Here is a 22,508-nt window from a genome sequence, read left to right as displayed (position 1 = left end):
AATACCATCAGTGTGACATGGCTACCCCCCTAAAAGAGAGATAATGTCCTGTCTCAGGAAGGCTGGGCACCCCCCATACAATAACATCTCTAGCTCCGGTCCTCGGGACAGGTCCTCAGCGGAGGCCGGCTCTTGCAGCTATGGTTCCTCTCCCACTCTCTGTGTAAAAGAGTGTGGACCACCCCCTGAGCCCCACCTTTCTCTGCCCATCTGCTCTCAAGTCATTCTCTATTTCTCCCTTTTCAGGGTAAAGTGTGGGAGTAGGGAATTAGGCAATACACCATTTTCCTGGAGGTTGAGTAGACTCGTGGGGATGTTTTTGTTTAAACCTCACTAATCTATTCCAAATAGGTGACCTTAGGCTTTCTCTCCCACATCCCTATGCCACCATGTCTTGCTTCAGTTTGTATTTATTGTCACAAATTGCCTGGCTTCTCTCTCTTCGTTCCTTCATGTAAAAAGATATCCATGTCCAAAAAAGAAAGAAACTGAGGAAGTCCTGCTATAGGTGTGGAGGGAGCTGATAAGTCTTGAAATGTCTTTTTATTTGAGACAGACCCCAAAACAGCGTAATCATAACATGGGGGAGATTTGCAATAGTGAAAAAAAAAATTTAGAGAGAATGAGAAGAGTGACAGAGATAGGAGACGGATGCATTTGAGGGGCTGCCGCACAAGTTGTTCACTCCCCTGGGATGGGAAAGATGGCGGGCTGCTCAGTATTGATTTTCAGGACATTGCAATGACTCCTCTGCCTGGAATAAGAGTGCAATGAAGAAACAAAGGTCAAAATTGTTCCCAGAGACAAAGTGAGAAGAAAGTCATCCATCCTGTTTGGCTGTAATCATTTCCAGGAGTTTTGATCTTTTTTTTTTTTCTTTCCTTTTTTTCAACCTACCTATAACAAACTAACCCATGAAGGTATAATTTTATTGTGTGCCTCGCTTTCTAATTATGTTCTGGGATGCTGAGGGGAAACTCCAATTTGGCTTTTCTGCTCATGCAGGGAGTACGTTTTTTTTCTTTTCATGTCACCGATGAACTGACAATGGACATTTTCTGTTGCTCATTTGTAGGCTGCCTGTGTCAGGGAAATGGGGGGGGGGATCAGTTATGATTTAGTGCTGAGTTATGAAACTGGGGTAACCAGAATGTGACCTTCCCCCCAAACTGGGCCCTTCAGGAGAGCTGAGGAAGAAGGGCCAGCTGGGAGATGCTGGAGCTGGTCCTGTGAAGAGGCAGTGCCTCCCAGGACGGTCACAGCTGTTTTGCTTTTCTTCCTAGCAGCAGCTTTATCTGGCTTAGTCCCCTCACCTCCTTCCCTTGGTTACACAGCATTGATGAAAGGCAACAGAAGGGAGGGTTATATAGAGAGCAAAGAGCACCAACACATGCCTTACCATGTGTTATCCTCAAAATATCACCGGAGGGGTAGATAATATAGCTTTCCCTAATTTTCCTGACAAGGAAACTAAACTCAGAGAGTTAAGTGATGTACCTGGGGTCACCCGAATAGCAGGGAGCAGAGGCAGCACTAAAGCCCCGTATCTGACTTCAAGTCCAGAGGCTTCTACTACAGCCATACCTCCCTTTATTGCACTTCACAAATATTGCATTTTTGTCAATACGGAGGCCTCCATCAGCAAAAAAGATTATAACTTGCTGAAGGCTCCGATGATGGCTAGCATTTTTTAGCAATAAAGTATTTTTAAATTAAAGTATGGACATTGTTTTTTAAGACATATGCTATTTCACACTTAATAGACTACAGTATGGTATAGCTACTTAGCTTTTGTATGCACTGGGAAACCAAAAAAAAAAAAAAAAAAAAAAAAAAGGAGTGTTTATTGCTTTATGGCGATAGTCTGGAACCAAACTCACTATATCTCTGAGGTATGCCTGTATATCACCCGGATGTACCAGTTCTTGCATATGATTTTACTAAGTTTCTTGGCACTCTGGACTATGTTGGTTTTTTTGTGTTGTCATATTGCAAATATCTCCAGGAAAATTTTCCAAAAAATAAGGAAAACTTAAAAGGGTAAAAGAACTAAGGTTATAGATTCCCATGCAGCCACTATTCTTATCACCAGAGCAAATACGGACATAGGGTTTATTATTCATGTTGGTCAAATCACAAAGTGAGGTCAAAATTTAAAAAGAAAAGAAAAAAATTGAAAAGAGAAGATACTAGTCATAGAACGGGGTTAGGATGGGGTGGGGAGAATCTGAGAATTCTCATTCTGGAATCTGATTATCTGAGTTTCAATGGCATACTCATTGCTTTCTAGCTATGTGGCCTCAGGAAAGTTGCCTCACCTCTAAGCCTCAGTGTTGTCACCTGCAAAATGGTGATACTGATAGTATTTACCTCATGGGTATTAGATGAAATAACCTTTGTAGACACAAAGTTGACTCCGTGTAAATGATAGCTATTATGATTTTAACATGAAGGAACGGGCAGGGTCTGGTGCGAGGAGCCAGAGTCCATGCCTTCTGCTCCATCTGGGGTTCATTTGGGGTCTTATAGGCAAGTTCTAAGGGCTTCCTTTCCGGAATGGGGGAGGAAGTCACAGTGAAAGGATTTTCTTAGCCTTTAATGGAAACAATAAAAAAGGAATAAATCAGATGGACATATGTGTCTGACTTGCGCGGCTGCCAAATGGGTGATGCCTTGGGATGGATGAAAGAACGCAAAAAGTTAAAAAGAAAGTTCTTTCATCATTCCTCCCTCTCCCCATCCCCCACAGCTCCACTGGGAGAAAGGAGGCTTCAGGCTGCCACTGCGACCCCGGACCCTCTGGCGCCGGGCAGTTAACAGCCTGTGCATCCAAGCTGTCCCCCCTTTGCCTGTGGTTCATTGAGCAAAGTTCCCGCGGCCTGCAGCTCTCCCGCAGCCGGAGGTCTATTTGGCACTCTGCCAGGCGCGGGTTAAAGTGCAACGCTAGGAGGCAGCTGCTGCTCAAGTGTCTGGGGATGGCAGAGGCCTCCAAACAACCTTCCTGAGCCAGGACGAGGTGGGGTTGGGGGCAGGGCCCGGTTCGGGCCTAATCAGGCTGTGGGTGACCCACAGCTTCCCCGCCTGCTCGCCTGGCCTGCGGCATCTCACCCCCTGCTAGGCAGCTGTGCGCCTGCATTTGAGAAGAGGAAAAAGTGAGGGCCTGAAAGGCAAACACCCGCATTATTTCTTCTAGTTGTTAAGATCCTAGGACGTACCCCAGGAAGCTTATGAATTATTCATTAAGCCTAATGGGGCGGTCACAAGGGAGCATTGCTGAGATGCAATTAAGTGGTGCTTTAATTTGAGAAATATTTATTGGGGTGTTGTGTAAAACGTTCATTCATATCTTTGTGAAAAACGATTTGATGGTAAATAAGAAGAAAAAAACAGCGGTCGGTAGAAATGAAGCTGATTCCACGAGCAGCTTTCCTCAGCTGCTGCCGCTGGCCCCTGCCTAGCATCCTGATTTATAGGATCGAAGATTTTGAGCAGAACAATAGATAGCATTTGTCAAGGATTTGCTCTGGCCACGAACTGTTTAAGCATGTTTTGCACATGTATCCTTAAATACTCACCCCGAGGTCACAGTGCAGTGTGATCTCTTCTACAAGACCTCACACTGGTCCATTATGTTGATGACCATACACTGATTGTACCAGGTGAGGAGGAAGTAGCAACTATTCTAGCCACTTGGCATGACATGTGCCTGCTAGGAGGTAGGAAATAAATCCCACAAAAACTCAGGGGCTCCCACCTCAGTGAAATTTCTACATGTGCGATGGTCTGAGACAGGTCAAGTTATCCCTTTGAAGGTTAAGTTCTCCATTCCTACTACTAAGAAAGTGACATCACATGGGTTAATGGCGGTAATATGTACCTCACCTGAGTGCTGCATCACCCAAGAAGCTGCTAGTTTTGAGTTGGGCCCAGAACAAGGAAGGTTCTGCAACAGGTCCAGACTGCTGTGCTAGCTGCTCTGCCACTGTCTCCCCAGCTAAAACATACATTCCATGGTGTGCCCTAACTTGGGGATAGAATTTCTGCTCAATTTGTCCCCCACTGTATTCCCAGGGCTACAAACATTACCCAGGACGAAGTAACCACTCAAGAAAGTATGTGTTGAATGAATGAACATCTATGAGGTAGCTACTATTACTATCCTCATTTTAGTGAGAGAGAGACGGAAATTTTGAGAGGTCAAGTTGCTCAAGATGGCATCGAGTGAATGCAGGACTCTTCTCATTTTCAGCCGGTGTGCAAGGGAAACCCACACATCTTCCCTGAGGTCAGTCATTTACTCAGCTCAGGTTCAGAGTTCATCTTCTGTGGCTCTTTTGTAGCTCTCGGATAAAGGCATAAATTGAGCAAAATCTGGGATTTCTCCACAATCCATCTTCCCTGCAGAGGGCACTCTAGGCAAAGCTGGAAAATCAATGGCATTGCCCATGAACCTCCTTTCTATTTCCTTCTTATTAATTTTTTTTGCACCCCAGTCTCCATTTATTTATGTTACAGTGCTTGGTTTTTAACATAGGTAGGTATTTTCCCCATTGGAGGTTTTTCTTAAGAATCGGTTCACTTTTACTGAATATCTTCCTGTGACTGGTATAATAAGATGTTTCCTATATGTTTTCCTGTTTAATCCAGGAGAGTCCAAATAGGCCCCAGTATTTGGGAGAACTTGTAATATTTCCCAAACCATGCTGGAATGAATAGTATTAAATCAAGGCCTGCTGTGCTTGAAGAAATCTGGACATTAAGGTAACTTGTGAATATTTATCCATATGTCACATAGACCCAGCTCATGTCCAATTAAATAGTAAAGAACATGATGGTTATGTGGCAAAGAAAGACAGTTTCAGTCTCTCTTGCTCCCTGACCATCATCATTTTAATTTATTTTAAAATGAAAGTTTGGGGCACAAGTTACCATTGGTGATCGTCCATGTAAACCAGACTTGTTAGAGGGTGTAATTTCCTCATCACTTTTCCTGGCTGGTTATTGTAATGACTGAAATATTTCTAGTGTGTGATACATAGTTAACTTTTATTTCTCTTTACAAGAATAATTCAAAACTCACTTTATTCCTAAAATGGTTTTCCTGTTCTCACCACTAACCTCTTATTAGCATCTCCTTAATAGTTATATGCTTAGTAATTAAGTTATATGCTTAATAATAATATTAATATGAAGAATAAAGCAAGCTCTTATGTAGTGCCAGGTACCATTTTACCATTACATTATATATACTAACTCATTTAATACATCCGGCACCTCTGTGATAGTAATTTTTATTATTACCATGCTGTAAGTGAGGAAATTTAGTCAAAGAGAGATTAAGTAGCAAAGCCAAGATTTGAACTCAGACAATCTGGCTCCAAATTCTGAATTCTAAACAATTATGCTATAAGGTATAATTTCATATCAATAAATAAATATTTACTCATGCCTACTAAATACTAGGCATCATTAGATACCTGGAATAGCCTGCTAACTAGTGTCTGAAACTTTGTAAATAAAGTATTCTGTTGTTACTTATTGATACCATTTTAAGAGTTAATGATCATTAATATAGTTCCCAGGAACATTATAGATAATGTCTTTTATTTCTAATAAGTATTATTTTGTAAAAAGCATGTATGGATATTAGTGCTAATTCTCAACTAATTAGAGAAAGAGTGTGGCTGGCCCTAATGATAGATGAATAACCTGTGACTCAGAGAGACTCTATGACTTATCCAAAATCATTCAGCTGTTTATGGGCATGAACTCAAGTTCATGATGTTGGACATGAACTCAAGTCAGACTGAATTCAAAGCTCACGTCTGTTTTACTATACCTTACTATCTTAGAGGACACCTTGGTATAATACAAAGACAAGTTTATTTGCATGTGAGGAAAAAGTTGAGTGGATATGGGATGGTCTAAAACTCACTCAGTATTTTTCAGACTTTGGTGTCCATCAGAATTACCTGAAGAGCCAGTTGAAACTTCAGTTGCTTTGGCCTCACCCTTAGAAATTCTGCTTCAATAGATCTAGCATGGGTCCTAAATCTCCTAGGTAATCCTGATGCACCCGGAAGTCTTAACCTTTAGTTTCTAAGAGTTTGTTGGCAAGTTCTTCATCAATGATCTGGACTAGCAGTTCCAATCCTGATTAATTTGATGCAGCTGGATCCATTAGTATAGTCAAAAACAATGTTTTCCACTTATTTAAAATAAGCTAGTTTACTCAATTTGTTATAGGAATGGAGTATGAGGAGGGCAAGGTCGGGAGACTTGGAGATTTTGTAAGGAGGAAGGACTTCAGCTTTTGTTTTCTCCTGCTGCTGGCACGTTCTTGACCTTCACTCTCCAACCCTCAGGGAGCTGTTTTCTCTAAAAACCTATGAGAGATACAAATTCTCCAACACCCTCCCAGGTATACTGAATTAGAAATTCTGGACGTGAGGTCCAGCTAACCGTTTGAAGGAGCCCTCCAGGTAATCTGAAATTATGCTAAGTATATGGACCCATTGGCCTGCATTATTTGCTACCAAATCACCCATTTGGCACTGCACTAGTTTCGTAGGGCTGCCATAACACAGCACCACAACATAGATGCCTTACGCAACAGAAATTTATTGTCTCACAGTTCTGGAGGCTGGAGATCTAAAATCAGGTGTTGGCTGTGTTGGTTGCTTCTGAAGGCTGTGAGAAAGAATCCGTTCTACAACTCTCGCCTCACTTCCAGCGGTTTACTGGCAGTCTTTGGCATTATTTGACTTGTAGAAGCATCACCCAGATCTTTGCCTTCATCTTCACATAGTATTCTCTTCATACCTGTGTTTGTTCCCAAATTTCCCCTTCTTATAAGGACACCAGTTATATGGAATTAGGGGCCCAACATATTCCAGTATGACCTAATCTTAAGCTAATTAATTTCATCTACAATGATGCTATATCCAAATAACTTCACTTTCTGGGGTCTAACTAGGGGTTAGGACTTCAACATATGAATTTCAAGGGGGACACAGCTCACCACATCAACCCCTAATAGGCACTTTTATTGGTAACTGACTTATTTTATTGCCGTAGGAGATGGACATAGGCCAGTTATTCTTTTTCCTGGTAAATGTCTTTAAGTCAGGCTTTCAGGCAATTCACCTGATGTCCCATATAGCTCTACATATGAACACATTTTGCCTTATATATTGTCAACTTTTACTGGAAATATATTGCATCTTTTAAAATTAAATTTTAGTCAGATTATAAATGGTTTAAAAGCAAATATGCTGTCAACATTGCTGATATCCCTGTTTTAGAATCTTGAAGATGATGATAATAACAGTAGCAAACATTACTGAGAGCTTCCTATGTTCTAAGACGTGTAGTAATTACTTTATGCACGTTTTGCCACCTTTTCCTTACAATTTTATGATGCTATTATATCAATTTAAAGAAAAGGACACTGAGGCTTAAAATGCTTAAGTAACTTGCACAAACTCATAAGTATTCTAAGGTGGTCTATCAACTGTTCATCTAATAACTGTACGATGTAGCCACTGTGAATAGAATAAGAACATAAAAATAATCCCTTATTGCAATGTTTTCTGGCTTTTACAATTTCGTGTCAGTGCCTGATGACCTGCATTTGAGTTAAGTTGACCCTTAAATATTAACTGGAATGTCCAGTGAACGTACTGAGCCTGTCTACTTGAAAACACTGCCCCTAGGGTCCAACATAACATCTCAGTGATGCAGAACTGAATTTTTTAAAAAGGTACCCTACTCTCTGGTTCTATCGCTTTGATTTTTTTTGGACTCCACATATAAGCGAGATCATATAGTATTTGTCTTTCTATGTCTGGCTTATTTCATTTAGCATAATGCCATCAATAAAGCTGGAAAAAATAAGAAATAAAAAATGAAAAGGAACTCTGTTGGAGATACAATGATAAACTACGTGAGATGACCTACGTAGACTGTGAAAGAAAAGTCACAATTCTTTTTTGACAGTGTAAAAAAGTCACAAATTTTTCATTAAGATAACTAAAGACAAACAGAAAACAATGAGCAACTTATATGTCAGATTATGCAAACATGCACCTTCCTCTCAACTGCAACTACCTAAAACCCCTACCTGGGCTCTGATTGACTGACTATCAGGTAACATAATCCTCTTCTCTCCTCACTAAAATAAAAAACACTTGTATGTTCTCCAGTGAGATTCTAGCAACACTTTTAAAACTCCTATGACATATGGAGGAGATTGATTTATGAAGGTCTTCTCTTTGGGGCTTCCCCAAGGTGGTTTTCGTGAATTTTCCCACAATTGAGTGAACTCTTGATGTTAGCACGCTCACCCAATTTAGGCATTAAAGGGGGGGGTCTATGCGATCCCAAATAATCTGGTCTGATGATTTGGGATCGAGTAGACAAGCCCTGAGAAGGTTTTAAGTAGGACCCTAGAGCTGTGCTTCTCTAACTTTATTGTGCACTTCAAAGAACCGTTGTTTACATTAGAATGCAGACTCTCAGGGTTCACCCCAACACTGAGGCTGCCTTTCTAACAAGCTCCCAGGTCATGCAGATACTGCTGGTTCATGGACCACACTTAGAGTAGCCAGGACTTAGAACAGTGGTTTTCAAATGTGTCTACACATCAAAATCACCTGGGCAACTTAAATATATATATATATATATATATAAAACAGCTTTATTGAGTTGTAATTAATATACCATACTATCCACTCATTTAAATTGTACATTTCAGTGGCTTTAGCACATTCACAGAGTTTTGCAACCATTGCCACAAGCAATTTTAGACTATTTTGGTTACCCACCCCCAAAAAACCTTTCTACCCATTAGAAGTGCATTCCCCCATTTCCCCTATCTTACACCTTCCCCCCAAATTTTATGCAACCACTAGTCTACTTTCTGTCTCTATATATTTGCCTATTCCAGCTATTTCATATAAATGGAATCATATAATATGTGGTCTTTTGTAATTGATTTCTTTTACTTAACACAATGTTTACAAGATTCATCCATTGGGAACATATATCAGTACTTCCTGGCTTTTTATGGGTGAATGATATTCTATTGTGTGGATAGACCACATTTTATTAATCAATTCGTTGCTTGATGGGCAGCTGGTTTGTTTCTACTTTCTGGCTATTATGAATAATGTTGCTATGCTATGAATATTCATATACAAGTTTTTGTCTGGGCATACGTTTTCAATTTTTTTGTGTATATACCTAGGAGTAGACTTACTGGGTCATATAGTAATTCTATATTTAAACTTTTGAGGGACTCTTAGAATGCTTCCAAAGCTGCTGAATAGTTTTACATTTCTACTACCAGTGTATGGGAATTCAGATTTTTCCTTATCCTCACCAACACTTATCTTTTTTATTATAACTCTTCTAATGTGACATGGTATCTCATTGCAACTTTGATTTTTATTACTGGGGTTGCTAATGGTCAGCTTTTAAAAAACCACTTATTTCTAGACTCTACCCCAGATCTACTTGATCAAAATCTCTGAGAATCTGGATTTGGAGAAATCTATAATTTTTGCTAAACCCTTATGGTGATTTTTATAATCAACCAGAACTACTTCTCATTCTAGCAATTATATCAAGGGAATTATTTTAGCCTTAAGGAGAGGTGATCTATCTTTGTGTTGCAGATTTCAGAATTCTTTATGCTTTGTGATTTGATAAAGTAGATTAGAAAATATATTTCTTTTAAGACACACAAATTAAGAGATTGTAGAATTCCCAAATGAAAATATTTCTTTAGGTCACATTGACAATTTTTCTGCTAACAATAAATTTTTAGCAGTATATATTCTTGGTAGAAATTTAATGAAGGAATCTTCCCTGAGCATAATTATATGACTTTATAATTTATTCATTTGAATGGCTAGTTTGTCGCAGCTATGGCTTGGGTGCCTACAGAATCCAGGAGCAATTAATTGGGTAGCAGTTTAAAAAAATACATGCTATACACAAAACCTAGTGATTTAGTGGATGTGTTCAAGGAATTGGGAAATGAGAATTCTTGTCCAGGTTCTAATTTTCCTTGGTTATTAGGCAAACTTTTTCTTTTATCAGAGTTGTCTCATCATGAGGTAGAAATAAATTACAGAGAATAAAATACTGATTTGGATAATTGTTTTTTGTGTGTCCTGGTGCTCACTTTTGGAAGCTACTGCTAAAATACATACCATTTATTTTTTGAGGGTTTGCTATTTGACAGATATTATGTTAAATGCTTATTGCATTTCTCACTTAATCCTTACAACACTTTAAGGTAAATATTATTACACCCACTTCAATGACAAGGAAATTAACACTTTTAGCAGCTAAGAAACTTGCTGAAGGATATATAAATATCAAGGTAGAGAGCTGGAATTTAAATTCAGTTATCTCCAGACCTGGCTTTAGATTCCTCAACTTTTCTTATAGAAACTATAATGAAACAAGCAAACAACAAAAACAAGGAATAACCAAACAAAAAATACTTCCCCAAAATGTGTGAATAATAATAATAAAAAAATCTTATGTAATCCCACCATTCAGACAGAAATAAAGTTCATTCACTTCTATGTCTTTCTGTCCAGTCTCTATTCTATGCCTACACAGTTGAAGGAAGGACTTTAGTGCTAATGCACCTCCAAGTCAATGGACAAATAAAGGGAGTTGTAACTGGATGGAGAAAGTATAGATTTTTGGGTCACATGGATGTTGTTTAAAACCTGCCTGAGTTGTGTGATTTTGGTCAAGTTAACCTCCTGAGGTTCATTTTCCTTAACTGCTGGTCATAATACCTAACTCCTAAGCTTATGTAGTGATTATAAATAATGGCTAAAACATACACAATACATAATAAGTATTAAATAATTGGTAGATAATAATAATGTTTATTTGCTGAGATGTAATAGAAACATTGGTCCATCAGGGCCACGTGACATCAAATTGCTTAGGCCAAAAATCTAACAATTATTTTTGATTGCTTTATTTCCCTCATAACCTGTATTCAATTCATCACCAAATCTTGTCAACTCTATCTTCAGAATATAGTCCCAATCAAACCACTTCTTATCTTTAAGGCTACTAGCCTAAGGCAAGCCTCTCTCATCTTCTCACCTTTCACCTGGAATCTCAACTGGTCAGCTTCTAGGCTCTGGTCTTACCTTTCTGCACTCTATTCTCCACACTGCAAACTGAGAGATTTGTTAAAAACATAAACCAGCTTAAATCACTTCCTTGATTAAAGTCCTCCAGACGTTTTCCATTGCTTTTAGAATAAAACCCACATTGTGTATCCAGCCAATATGGACCCACACAATCTCCCACTGCCTTCTTTTCTGAACTCATTATTATCACCTTGTCCATCATGCACCAGCTATCTTTTTCTTCTTCTCAGGAATACTACCTAGTTTCCTCTTAGGCCTTTTTAATTTGCAATCTGGACTTCTCCACAACCCCCTCCAGCCCTTTTTATGGGTGGCTCCCTTTGTTTATTTCAACTGCATCCTCGTTAAGAATGTGTTCCCCGATCACCCATCTAAAATTGCATTCCTATTTCTGGTCAAGTACGTAATGCTGTACTCACTTCCCATCAGGACAATGTCAATTACAATTAAACCACAGAACAACCATTATTGAGAATCAACTGAAGTCTAGCTGAACTGAAGCCATGCAACTATGGATATACAGAGGAAGCTACCTTGAGACTGGTAGAGGTGGCAGAGACTTGGAACGGGCTGGTCCCACACCCAAGTGTGACCATTAAAAACAGAGAGGAATATTTCTGCTGCAGAAGTCCCCCCTGAGGAGTGAGGGGTTCTAGCCCATCGCCAGCCCAGGATTTCAGTGCCAGGGAGAGAAGTGCCTCTAAGTACTGGCTGTGAAAAACAGCAGAGTATGTGGCTGAGACAGAGTGTGGCTGTACTCCCAGGTGCTCCTCTTAAAGGGACCATTCATGGATTTACTTGCTCTGAGCTCCAGCACTGGGACAGCAGCTCGAAAGGCGCCAGGGACATATGGGGAGGAAATGAATTATCTAGCTTCAGAGTGAGGACTGGAGAGGCAACTTTATCCTGGACAGAGGAGCTGGCATAAACCATTGTTTGTTTTCTGAGCCCTCCCTCTCTCTATATGCAGACACAGGCAGACGCCATATCTAGGTCTCCATCAAACTGGCTAATACCTTTCATATGCCCCATTCTGGTGATTCACTGAGACCCGCCCCACCCAACTTGTCAGAGTACCCAAGCCACTTCCAGTGGCTTTTCCATATAAGTGGCCTGTCTTGGCTCATGCTGCAGGCTTTTCTAAAGTCTCTCAAAGGTTCACAAAACCTAACAAGCAGCATCTGGCTTCAGCATGTCCTTTACCTCTGGCTGAGCAGTCCTAAGCCGGGCAATAGTGACAGCCAGCCTTTGTTCCTGGCTTGGCCTCTCAAGGCACCTCCAAGCACCGTGTGGGCAGTAGCCATCTCTGGATTGCTTTGTGGCTCATGCCAGGTGGCCCCAGGCAGGGCACAGAATGCTGCTGAACTTGGCCTGTAGCAGGTCTCGTCCCAGGAGACTCTGGGGCTGGCAGGCCCAGTGACCACCTTTGGACTGGGCCAGAACATCACCCAGCCACCTCCAAGGATGACATACCCAAAGAGAAGATTGGGCAGGCACCAGAGCCCCCTTAAAGTGAACCCTGCTTTGTAGGGTCAACCCCTGCAAAATAGTCACCTATTGTAGTCACAGCCAATCCTCACAAACAATCAGCCTGAGGGTCAGTCTCTCCCATTGATAAGCAAACAGCAATCAACTGTCAACTATAACAGGAGGGCACACACAACCCACACAAGGGACACACCTGAAACACACAGCTCTGGTGACCAGGGAGACTACACCACTGGGTCCCATATGACACCAACTACATAAGGCCACTCTGCTAAGACTGGGAGACATAGCAGTCCTACATAGAAACAAACACAGGGAGACAGCCAAAATGGGGAGACAAAGAAACATGTCCCAAATGAAAGAACAGAACACAGGTCCAGAAACAGAACTAAACAAAATGAAGACAAGAAATCTACCAGAGGCAGAGTTCCAAACACTGGTTATAAGGATGCTTAATGATCTCGGGAGAACTTCAACAAAGAGATAGGAAACATAAAAATGGAAATTGAAAACATAAAAAAGAACCAGTCAGAAATAAGGAATATAAGAACTGAAATGAATACATTAGCGGAAACAACAGTAGATTAGATGAAGCAGAGGATTGAATCAATAATTTAGAAGATAAGGTAGCATAAAACACCTAATCAAAACAGCAAAAAGAAAAAAGAATCCAAAAAAAATGAGGATAGTTTAAGGGGACTCTGGGGCAACATCAAACATGGCAACATTTGCATCATAGGGATACCAGAAGGAGGAGAGAGAGAGCAAGGAGTTGAAAACCTATTTGAAGATATAATGATGGAAAACTTCCCTACCCTGGTGAAGGACATATATATACAAGCCCAGGAAGCACAGAGAGTCCCAAACAAGATGAACCCAAAGAGGCCCACATCAAGATACATCATAATTAAAATACCAAAGGTTAAAGACAAGGAAAGAATCTTAAAAGCAGCAAGAGAAGCAGTAGATTACCTACAAGGGAGCTCACATAAGATTGTCAGCTGATTTCTCAACAGAAACTTTACAGGCCAGAAGGGATTAGCAGGAGATATTCAAAGTGATGAAAGCAAGGGCCTACAACCAAGATTACTCTACCCAGCAAAGCTATCATTTAGAATTGAAGGACAGATAAAGCCCTTCCCAGACAAGAAAAAGCTAAAGGAGTTCCTCACCACCAAACCAGTACTACAATGAATGTTAGAGGGACTTCTTTAGGTCAAAAAAAAAAAAAAGAGAGAGAGAGAGAGAGAGAACAAAAATATGAATAATAAAATGGCAATAACTACATATGTATCAATGATTGCTTTAAATGTAAATGGATTAAATGCTCTAATGAAAAATAAGGTGGCTGAATGGATAAGAAAACAAGACTTTTACATCTGCTGCCTACACGAGACTCACTTCAGATCAAGAGACACAGAGACTGAAAGTAAAGGGATGGGAAAAAGATATTTCATGAAAACTGAATGAAAGTAAAACAACCCAGTGGTAGCAATACTTATACCAGACAAAATAAACTTTAAAATAAAGGTTGTAACAAATGAAAGAAGCACATCACCAGAGAGCATAAACCAATACATGCTGTAAGGATGTCATCGGCTGTAGGAAAACATTCATTATCAGAGAGAATTGTCCAACTCCTAAGTATTCCACTACAAAGAAAAAACTAAGTCTTACTTAATGGAAATATCAAAAGTTGACTTCTCTTAGTTTTTTCATGGGTTTTTCTCAATGCCTATTTCATTCACCTCCAAGTAGCAAATTTACAACTGGAGTCAGATATGAAGTTCAGGCAACTCTCAACTATCTATGTATTTAGCAATTTATAATCTATGTATAACCCAAAAGCTTCATGTATCTAACAATTTCTACTGCCTCCTCTTCATCATCCATAAATAACTTCCCTGGCACCTTTAACCAAAGAAAAAATTACTTTGAGTTTAACCTTGTCTCCCTTCAGCCTGCTATCATGAACTGAGATGGTCAACACTCAGGTGTTTAGAAGTAAGACTCCCAGTTTCTAATTTTGCATGTAAGGAGCTTGGCAGTCACCATTGTGCTCTAACAACAAATAAAATGCTAATATAATATGCTATACTATATCTGAGGGAAACAATTGCTTGCACAGTAACTAGGGAACAGAACAGTTTGAAGGGTCAGTTAATTGTATGCAAAAGAGAGTGCAATGGAAGTCAGAGAAGGGAAAATCCAGTGGTCTAAAGTCTCAAGTTTGCAAGGAGCCAGGTTCTACAAGCTGGTTAGAATCTCAATGGTAAGGGTAGAGAGACAGGTCAAAACGAGCCAGTGAGACAATAAATTCATGGCGAACAGGAGGCAAGAAGAAGCTGGAGGAAAGGACGTGATTTGAAGAAATGAGTGCATACCTGGAAAGACAGACAAAGGCAGGCTGCTGAGAGTTTCAAATGCTGGACAGATGGATTTATGAGCATTCCAGTAGTAAAGGGTCTTTATGTTCTCTATTTTCATCTGGCTTTAGTTATGTCATATTGAGCTTCTAACACACGAGCCCATGGGAGAAGCCTTTTATTTAGACTGCTTAAATCCCAATAATTTGCATTGGTCCTTTTTACCTTTAAGTTAAATGTGCATTCTAACAGGATGACAACAGGTTGGGCTCCTCGGAGATAGAAAATAACCAAAACAGCTGGAAGAAAAACCATGGTGCTTGTCAGGTTTGCTTTGGGACAGGCAAGGCCGTTCTGCAGTTTAAAACAGGGCCTTTTCAGTCATCTAAGGAGACTTACACTTCACAAACACACTTCCACTAGCAACGTTATTATCATAAAGAAAGCAGAGATTTCTATTTTCAGCTGTAGGCCTACAGTAGACTTGCTGCAGACTGCTCCGATCATTAAGGGGATTATTTGTGACAACAGGAAAATGTGCACACCTATATAGTTCCCTCCTCAACTCTCCCTTTTCCTTTCGGGAGGGAACTTCATCCTTTTCATATCTCATAACGTCCAGAAGAATCAAAATATGTCAGAATCGATGTGCCATGGATGAAGTTTTCCCAACTTCAAAAGCCAGGTGCCCTTGGGCATAGAAGGAAATACCTGCTACCCAAGGGGTCCAAGCATGTCTCTCCCATCCTGGCCTCCTCTGAGCAGGCAAGTCCTATGCTGTTCAGTGTGTTCTGAGGGCATTTGGGAGCTAAAACAGATGTCTTACCAGAAGTGTTTCTTCCTATTTGGAGGAAGAATCAGGGAACAGCGTAGGTTGTTGAACTTGTATGTTTGGAGATGGAAGGATGTTGGAAGCTATTGCCAAATGATTTCTTTCCTCAGGCACCCATCTATCGTGGGCTGGATCAGCTTCTAAGCCTGGCCTTGCAAATCAAGTTTCGACAACAACCACCCATCCTACTAAAAACCTGCTCTGTGTTTTTAATTCTCTTCAGTCTTTTGGTTATGCTTTGAAGCACTGTGAAATCAGAGCCAATATGTGTTGGGTGGAGGGGAGGGCAGTATTTTATATACATATAGATATGTATATATGCATGTTTATATTTATAACACGTATATATTATATGTAAATATACACAACCACATATGCACACACATATATGCGTATATATTTATAATACATTGTATGTATTATGTATTGGGTATATATTTGTATTATATGTATATGTACATTATGTATTATGTCTATGCATATTTAAGTGATTTTCCACAACCCTTTGGACTGTCCTGTAATTTTCCTCTTTCTCTTCTTGTTTTTCCATCAGCACCGCTGTTTAAATGGGAATTCTCTAACTATTCCCCTCGACAGGATGAGGGGCACAGATGACGGAGCTCTGGCTATTCTCGTGGTGGCAGGGCAGGAGACACTTTGACCTACAGGAAGCTTCCTCGCTGGAGACACACAACAGAGTCCTGTCTGAAGCACTTCCGAAAGGATGGGCTGGCTGCCCATGAGGCCAGGAATGGCGGCTTTGGTTTGGCCTGAGTTCATGGACATTTTTTCCCTGGTTACCTCGGGAAGTTCTAAATCCAGTTCCAGTTTAATAGGTGAATGATACCCTCTTCCCCAAAACACATGAAGTGTTGGAGAGGGGATGCTATGATTTGCACCCAGTTTATGTTCATTGGATAGGAGGTGCCTCTTTTACTTGTCACAATATTGTGGGACCGCCCAACCCCCACCATGACTGGGTCTCTTTGGAGTTTTTAACTCTCAGCATTGTCCACACTGAGCTCCCAGCAATTCATCAATCGTGGTTCAGTTTCCCTACCCTAGCACTGGTTCCCAGGATGGTTCTGCTGCCGAGTTCGCTCCTGTAGGCAACAATCCCTGTATCTGCCTGTCTGTCTCTCCAATCTTGGGGGCAGCAGTTTGTCCTTCCTTTTCTTATGATCCAAGAAGAATTGTTGATTTTGCCAGCTTTTTGGCATTTTATTTGTTGTTAGAGCACAATGGTGACTGCCAAGCTCCTTACATGCAAAATTAGAAACTGGGAGTCTTACTTCTAAACACCTGAGTGTTGACCATCTCAGTTCACAGTAGCAGGCTGAAGGGAGACAAGGTTAAACTCAAAGTAATTTTTTCTTTGATTAAAGGTGCCAGGGAAGTTATTTATGGATGATGAAAAGGAGGCAGTGGAAATTGTTAGATACATGAAGCTTTTGGGTTATACGTAGATTATAAATTGATAGTTGAGAGTTGCCTGAACTTCATATCTGACTCCAGTTCTAGATTTGCTACTTGGAGGTGAATGAAATAGGCATTGAGAAGAACCCATGAAAGAAATAAGAGAAGTCCACTTTTGATATTTCCATTAAGTAAGATTTTTTTTCCTTTGTAGTGGAATACTTAGGAGTTGGACAATTCTCCCTGATAATGAATGTTTTCCCTACAGCCGATGACATCCTTACAGCATGTGTTGGCTTATGCTCTCTGGTGTTGTCAGAGTTGAGGAAAGGCCAATAGCTGTATGAGTTGAATACCACAGATGGTCCCTCATTGTCCCTGTAAAATTTTCAGATGTGAATTTCAGTGTTCTGAGAGCCTGGTAGGAAGTTCTGGGAAATAATTCTGGGATAAAAAAAGTTTTAAACAATGTCCATTGCAAACAAAAGGACACTGTAATTAAACCAAATCTCCCATTTACCACCCTTTCAGACATAAATATATCTTTTCCTCTTCTGGATTTTATTGATTCCCTCTTAAAGGAATTGCATCCTTGGCAAACTTAGTTTATCTCCATTCTTCATCTAGTCTTTCCTCAGTCACTTGGTCTTCCTATTGATCTTTTAGGATATACACTCTTTTCTGCAGTTGCTTGAGAAATAGACATAGAGCCTTTTTAAGCCCCTCTTGAGGCAAGAGTGGGCAAGTAATGGAGCCATCAACTGTGACAGTGCTTCTCAAAGGCAGGGATGGGTTGCTATCAATCCTTTCATAGTTGATGGGGTCCTTCAGATGATACCCAGGTTTGTTTTGTACTGTTTTTGTTTGTTATATTATACTTCACAGAATAAATAGAAGCCATCGGAGGGAAACTCCCCAAGCTCTTCTACTAAACATATTAACCCACCTGCCTTTGCACCCGTCCTTCCCAGTTGTTAAAGCAAAGCAATATTTCTTTAAGCTTTGTTCCTGGAACACTTGCTTCAGAATCATCTGCACTGAGTGTTAAAAAAGGCTAGACCTATTGATTCAGAAACCCGGGGAAGGATTTAGATAAGGCATGGAGATCTGAATTTTAATGAGCACACTTTTTGTTTCTCATGTGCCCTGGTATTTTAGAATTACCATCTTAATGTATTAATTACACTTTCTCTAATGTATTTATCCCCTTCTCTATAAGAGCTAGAGGTAGGATTCCATATTAGTTAAGATCAAGGACCCTGGAGCTCTGACATTTACTAGCTGGGCAGTGAGTTAAACTTTGTGTTTCCACTCATCTATAAAATGAGAATAATAAGATTACCTTGTCCCCAGAGGCTTATAAGAAAGATTAAATGAGCAAATATATGTAAAGCATTGAAAACATTGTTTTGCATATGATCGATGAGATACATGTTGGCTTTTAATATTACTAAATTCTTCCTATCAACCTTGAAACATATGTTAAGACTCTCTTTTTTAAAAACTCGCCATAGATCCTTTATCTCTCTCTCTCTCTTTCTGTAGTCACAATAGTACCCTCTTCCCTTTTTATTATTTCCTCCAACTGGTCCTGTTCCTTTCCCCCCACAGGGCTTTAGTGTAAGATGAAATGCTTTTCTCAACACCACCCTTTAATCTAGTTATTTTCTACTAATTCTTCCATTGTCAATTCACTGGTCTCTTTTGTAGGGAACTCTCAGACTAAGAAAATGCCCCTATTATTTGCTTTAAAATCCTATATAACTTGTATCACTGTTGTGGTTTTGCATCTCTGTGTACAACTATTTGATTAATGCCTAACCCCTCCACTAGACTGAATGCTCCAGAAGGACTGGCACTCTGCTGATTTTTGTCCACAAATATTTCCCCGATGCTGAGCATTGGGCTTGGTCCAGAGCAGGTGCTCATAAATCTCTGTTGCGTGAATTATGCACAAATATGAATATACATGAAAATCCTCAGGAGAGATACAAGACAGGTCTGCTGGACAACTGCAGAATTATTTAAAGAGGCTAGCTTTGAAGTAAGAAGGACCCAAGGACCAATCTTCACGCTAGCACATACTGGCTATGCAATCTTGGTCAAGATTCTTAACTTTTCAAGGGCTCCCTTCCCTCATCTGTAATAGAACCATAACACTCTAGGGAAGTACAATATCGACTTGTTATGGGGATTGAAGAAGGAATGCATGCAAAGGGTTTAGCGCAATGCTTGGGCCAAAGCAAATGCCCAATCAATATTCATTATGATGCTGATGATGACCTTTCTCCTGTTAACTCCTGTTAATACTCCCCAGAGGTCTCCCATCTTCTCAGGGGCTAATTTCAGCAGCACAATCCCTAAGTGACCCATTGTGCATTTCCTACCCCATCTTTACTTACAGCAAAGAGAGTGAGATACCTCAGATGTCTCCTGCACACACTGATCAGAGTTTGCTTTCCCCTCTTGGCCACTCTTGCTGTCTGCCAAGCTGCTTAGCTTGTCTGGTATTTTCCTTTCCTCTGCTATCACCAAAGTATGCGCCTCTGTGCACTTTCATCCATTGCCACGGCCTTTGCCAGAGCTACTCTGTCATCCTCAGTGCTGCCTCTGCCATTTCCTTTCCCCAGCAGGGTTGGGAGCTCTCTTTTCTTTACTGCTTTTGGTGGAATGGGAAAAAAATTAAGGCTGAGGCTCTCAGGGTGAGAAAATCAGTGAGCTGTGAGGCACAGCTTTTCTAATGCATCCCTTGTGCTTTGAGGTTCCCTCTCCAGGAGGGCTGAGGCAAGCCACAGTCATGATCTTCCCAGATTCTAGAGAGTGGCCCTCTAACTCTGCATCAGTGAGACTGGAGGCAGTGAGAGTGACAGGAAAGTGTAGTCAACCCTAGGAGACTTGCAGCAACCCTTTTGCAAGCTCCCTTTCAACTCTAGAACATGTACTTTTTCTCTCCCTCAACTCCTAGGCCAACTTTCTCTCCCAAGGAAAATTCTCTTTCCTCTTACAAAGTAGTTTTGCTCTTGTCCAAAAGCATTTACACATCACCCAAGGCCACCCAAGGGATACCTTGAGCAGATTCAGATTGCTGAGATGTCCCCACTTTATACACTATATGTCCCCACAAAGTACACTATTTTTATGCTATATTTTGGTGCTTTATCAGCAACAACACTTTTCTTTCTATTCATTTGGTGACATTTCTTTTGCAGTAGCAATAGATGTAGGTAGGGCAGGTAGAGTATATGATTTTAGGTCTCCCTGAAGTGGCCTTGGAAAAGTTTGAAAACCATAGTTCGAGAAACACACCAAGAAGGAAAATTCACTCTTGCCAGAATTCCTGTGAGGAATAAATGGAAATGCAAGCAGTCAAATGACCAGTGTTCTTAACTAAGCTGTGTTAATCTTTTCCCAAGGTAAAGCACATACATTTGTTTTTCACGTGATGCTTTCCTGATTTTTCTTTCAAGGACAAAAGATTTGTAGCCTGAGCAGCTGGATCACTTCCTCCCACTATTCTGTCCTTGGAGACATTTGGCCCATTAAAGGGAGCCCACGGATTCCATTTCAACAGATGCATCTCACATTTATTCAGGATATAAGTGATAGGGTGACTCATTGTACTGCTAACACAATTACAGTCTTTGTTGTTTAGGAATCATATCTTGATTCCATATAGGCAAAGGGCTTCATTATTATACTCTGTTGTAAGGAAAGACTAAAAGGGCAATCTGTGTAACAATGTCAGAGAAACTGCAATGTTCCTACTTGGGAATAAAATGTATATATGGTCATTTGACTCATAGCTTTAGGTGAGTACACGTAGAATGTGGGCTTTCTCTTATTTAATAAAAAGTCATGGATTCCTGGGTTTGTAACATTAGAACATCTATCATGGAGTGTCGTGGGTAGCTGGCCCTTGGGAAATAAAAAAAAGAGGGAAAGAAATCTTATTCATTTCCCTTTATGTTTTCCACAAATTCTATCTCTATGTGAATAAAAAGTCCTGGTAAGTACAGTATCTTAATTTTACTCGTGATCACTTTTGGACCAAGGCATACATAAATTTAAATTATGCGAAGAAAAATTTTAAAAGGATTTTATTACTAAGCTATTCGTACTTCTCCTTGAAAAAAAAAAGTCTGACCTTCCTCCGAACTTTTTTTTTATTACTTTCAGCTCCCAGTTTCTGTAGGGGTTCCTGAGATAGCAGGAAAAGTGAGTAGGCTGGAATGAGGTAGCTGTTTACTTTTCCTCTAGCTCCTTCCCTGGGGCTCACACGTGCACTCAGGTAGTGACAGGAAAGAAGGTAACCGCCTCATGGGGGTCTTGTCACTGATGCACAGGAAAAGTATCCTTGCAATTTTTTTCTAAGGTCTGAATTTAAAATAATTTAAGAAGTTGTGGATTTTAATTCCAGCTCAACCACTTACTAGTTGGGTGGTCCAGGGCAAATGATTCTCTTAGTGAGAGACAGTTTCCATAAAATGGAATTATAATAGTACTCACCTCATAAGTTTATCAAAGCATTCTGAATGCTGCCACTAACTGGCACGTACTTAGTATGCACCAAATGTTATCTATTCTCCTCCTCCTTCTCCCTCTCCCTCTCCCTCTCCCTCTCCCTCTCCCTCTCCCTCTCCCTCTCCCTCTCCCTCTCCCTCTCCCTCTCCCTCTCCCTCTCCCTCTTCTCCTTCTTCTCCTTCTCCTCCTCCTCCTCCTCCTCCTCCTCCTCCTCCTCCTCCTCCTCCTCCTCCTCCTCCTTCTCCTTCTTCTTCTTGTACTATCAGGTCTGATTTGTAGTGCAATGCATGAGAGTTATGGACTATTTGGAAGCCAGCCCCAGTTAACTGAGTGAGAAAGCAGGGGCAGATATAGTTTTTCACAAATGGCCTATTCTTAGATTGCTGCTGGCCCAGTGACTTCAAACTTCAGGAACTAGATTCCAATCATAGGACTGGTTTCGTGTAAGGTCATATTGATCATGATTTAATTTAACAATGAGCAGAGCCATAGCAAAAATTAGGAGGAAGTAAGAGAATTTTTTACTTGAAAGGGACAAAATGTTGATATTTTGTGCTCAAGAGGTGGTGTTGTGTAACAGAAAGGCAGACACTTTGGAACAAGAGACAGCTGGGTTCAAATTCCCAATCCAAGGGCTACTATTATGTAAATTTGGGGAACGTGTTTCCATTTTTTTATTTTCTGTAATGTGTGGTT

General features: G+C 40.4%; 1 long non-coding RNA gene across 1 annotated transcript in view; it reads left to right on the top strand.

Annotated features, from left to right (window-relative positions):
- Positions 1-21,907, top strand: part of LOC109452869 (uncharacterized) — a 114,021-nt gene extending 92,114 nt beyond the window's left edge. Inside the window, exon 7 of the long non-coding RNA XR_016022439.1 lies at positions 16,429-21,907. This is a non-coding gene — a long non-coding RNA (uncharacterized LOC109452869). The remainder of the gene's footprint in view (positions 1-16,428) is intronic.
- The last annotated feature ends 601 nt before the right edge of the window (positions 21,908-22,508 follow it).

This window comes from Rhinolophus sinicus, chromosome 1, assembly GCF_057876585.1.
Source record: "Rhinolophus sinicus isolate RSI-liver-muscle chromosome 1, RSI-T2T, whole genome shotgun sequence".
NCBI lineage: Eukaryota > Metazoa > Chordata > Mammalia > Chiroptera > Rhinolophidae > Rhinolophus > Rhinolophus sinicus.
The sequence above is the reverse complement of the archived record's forward strand: the minus strand, read 5'-3'. Positions and strand labels throughout refer to the sequence as shown.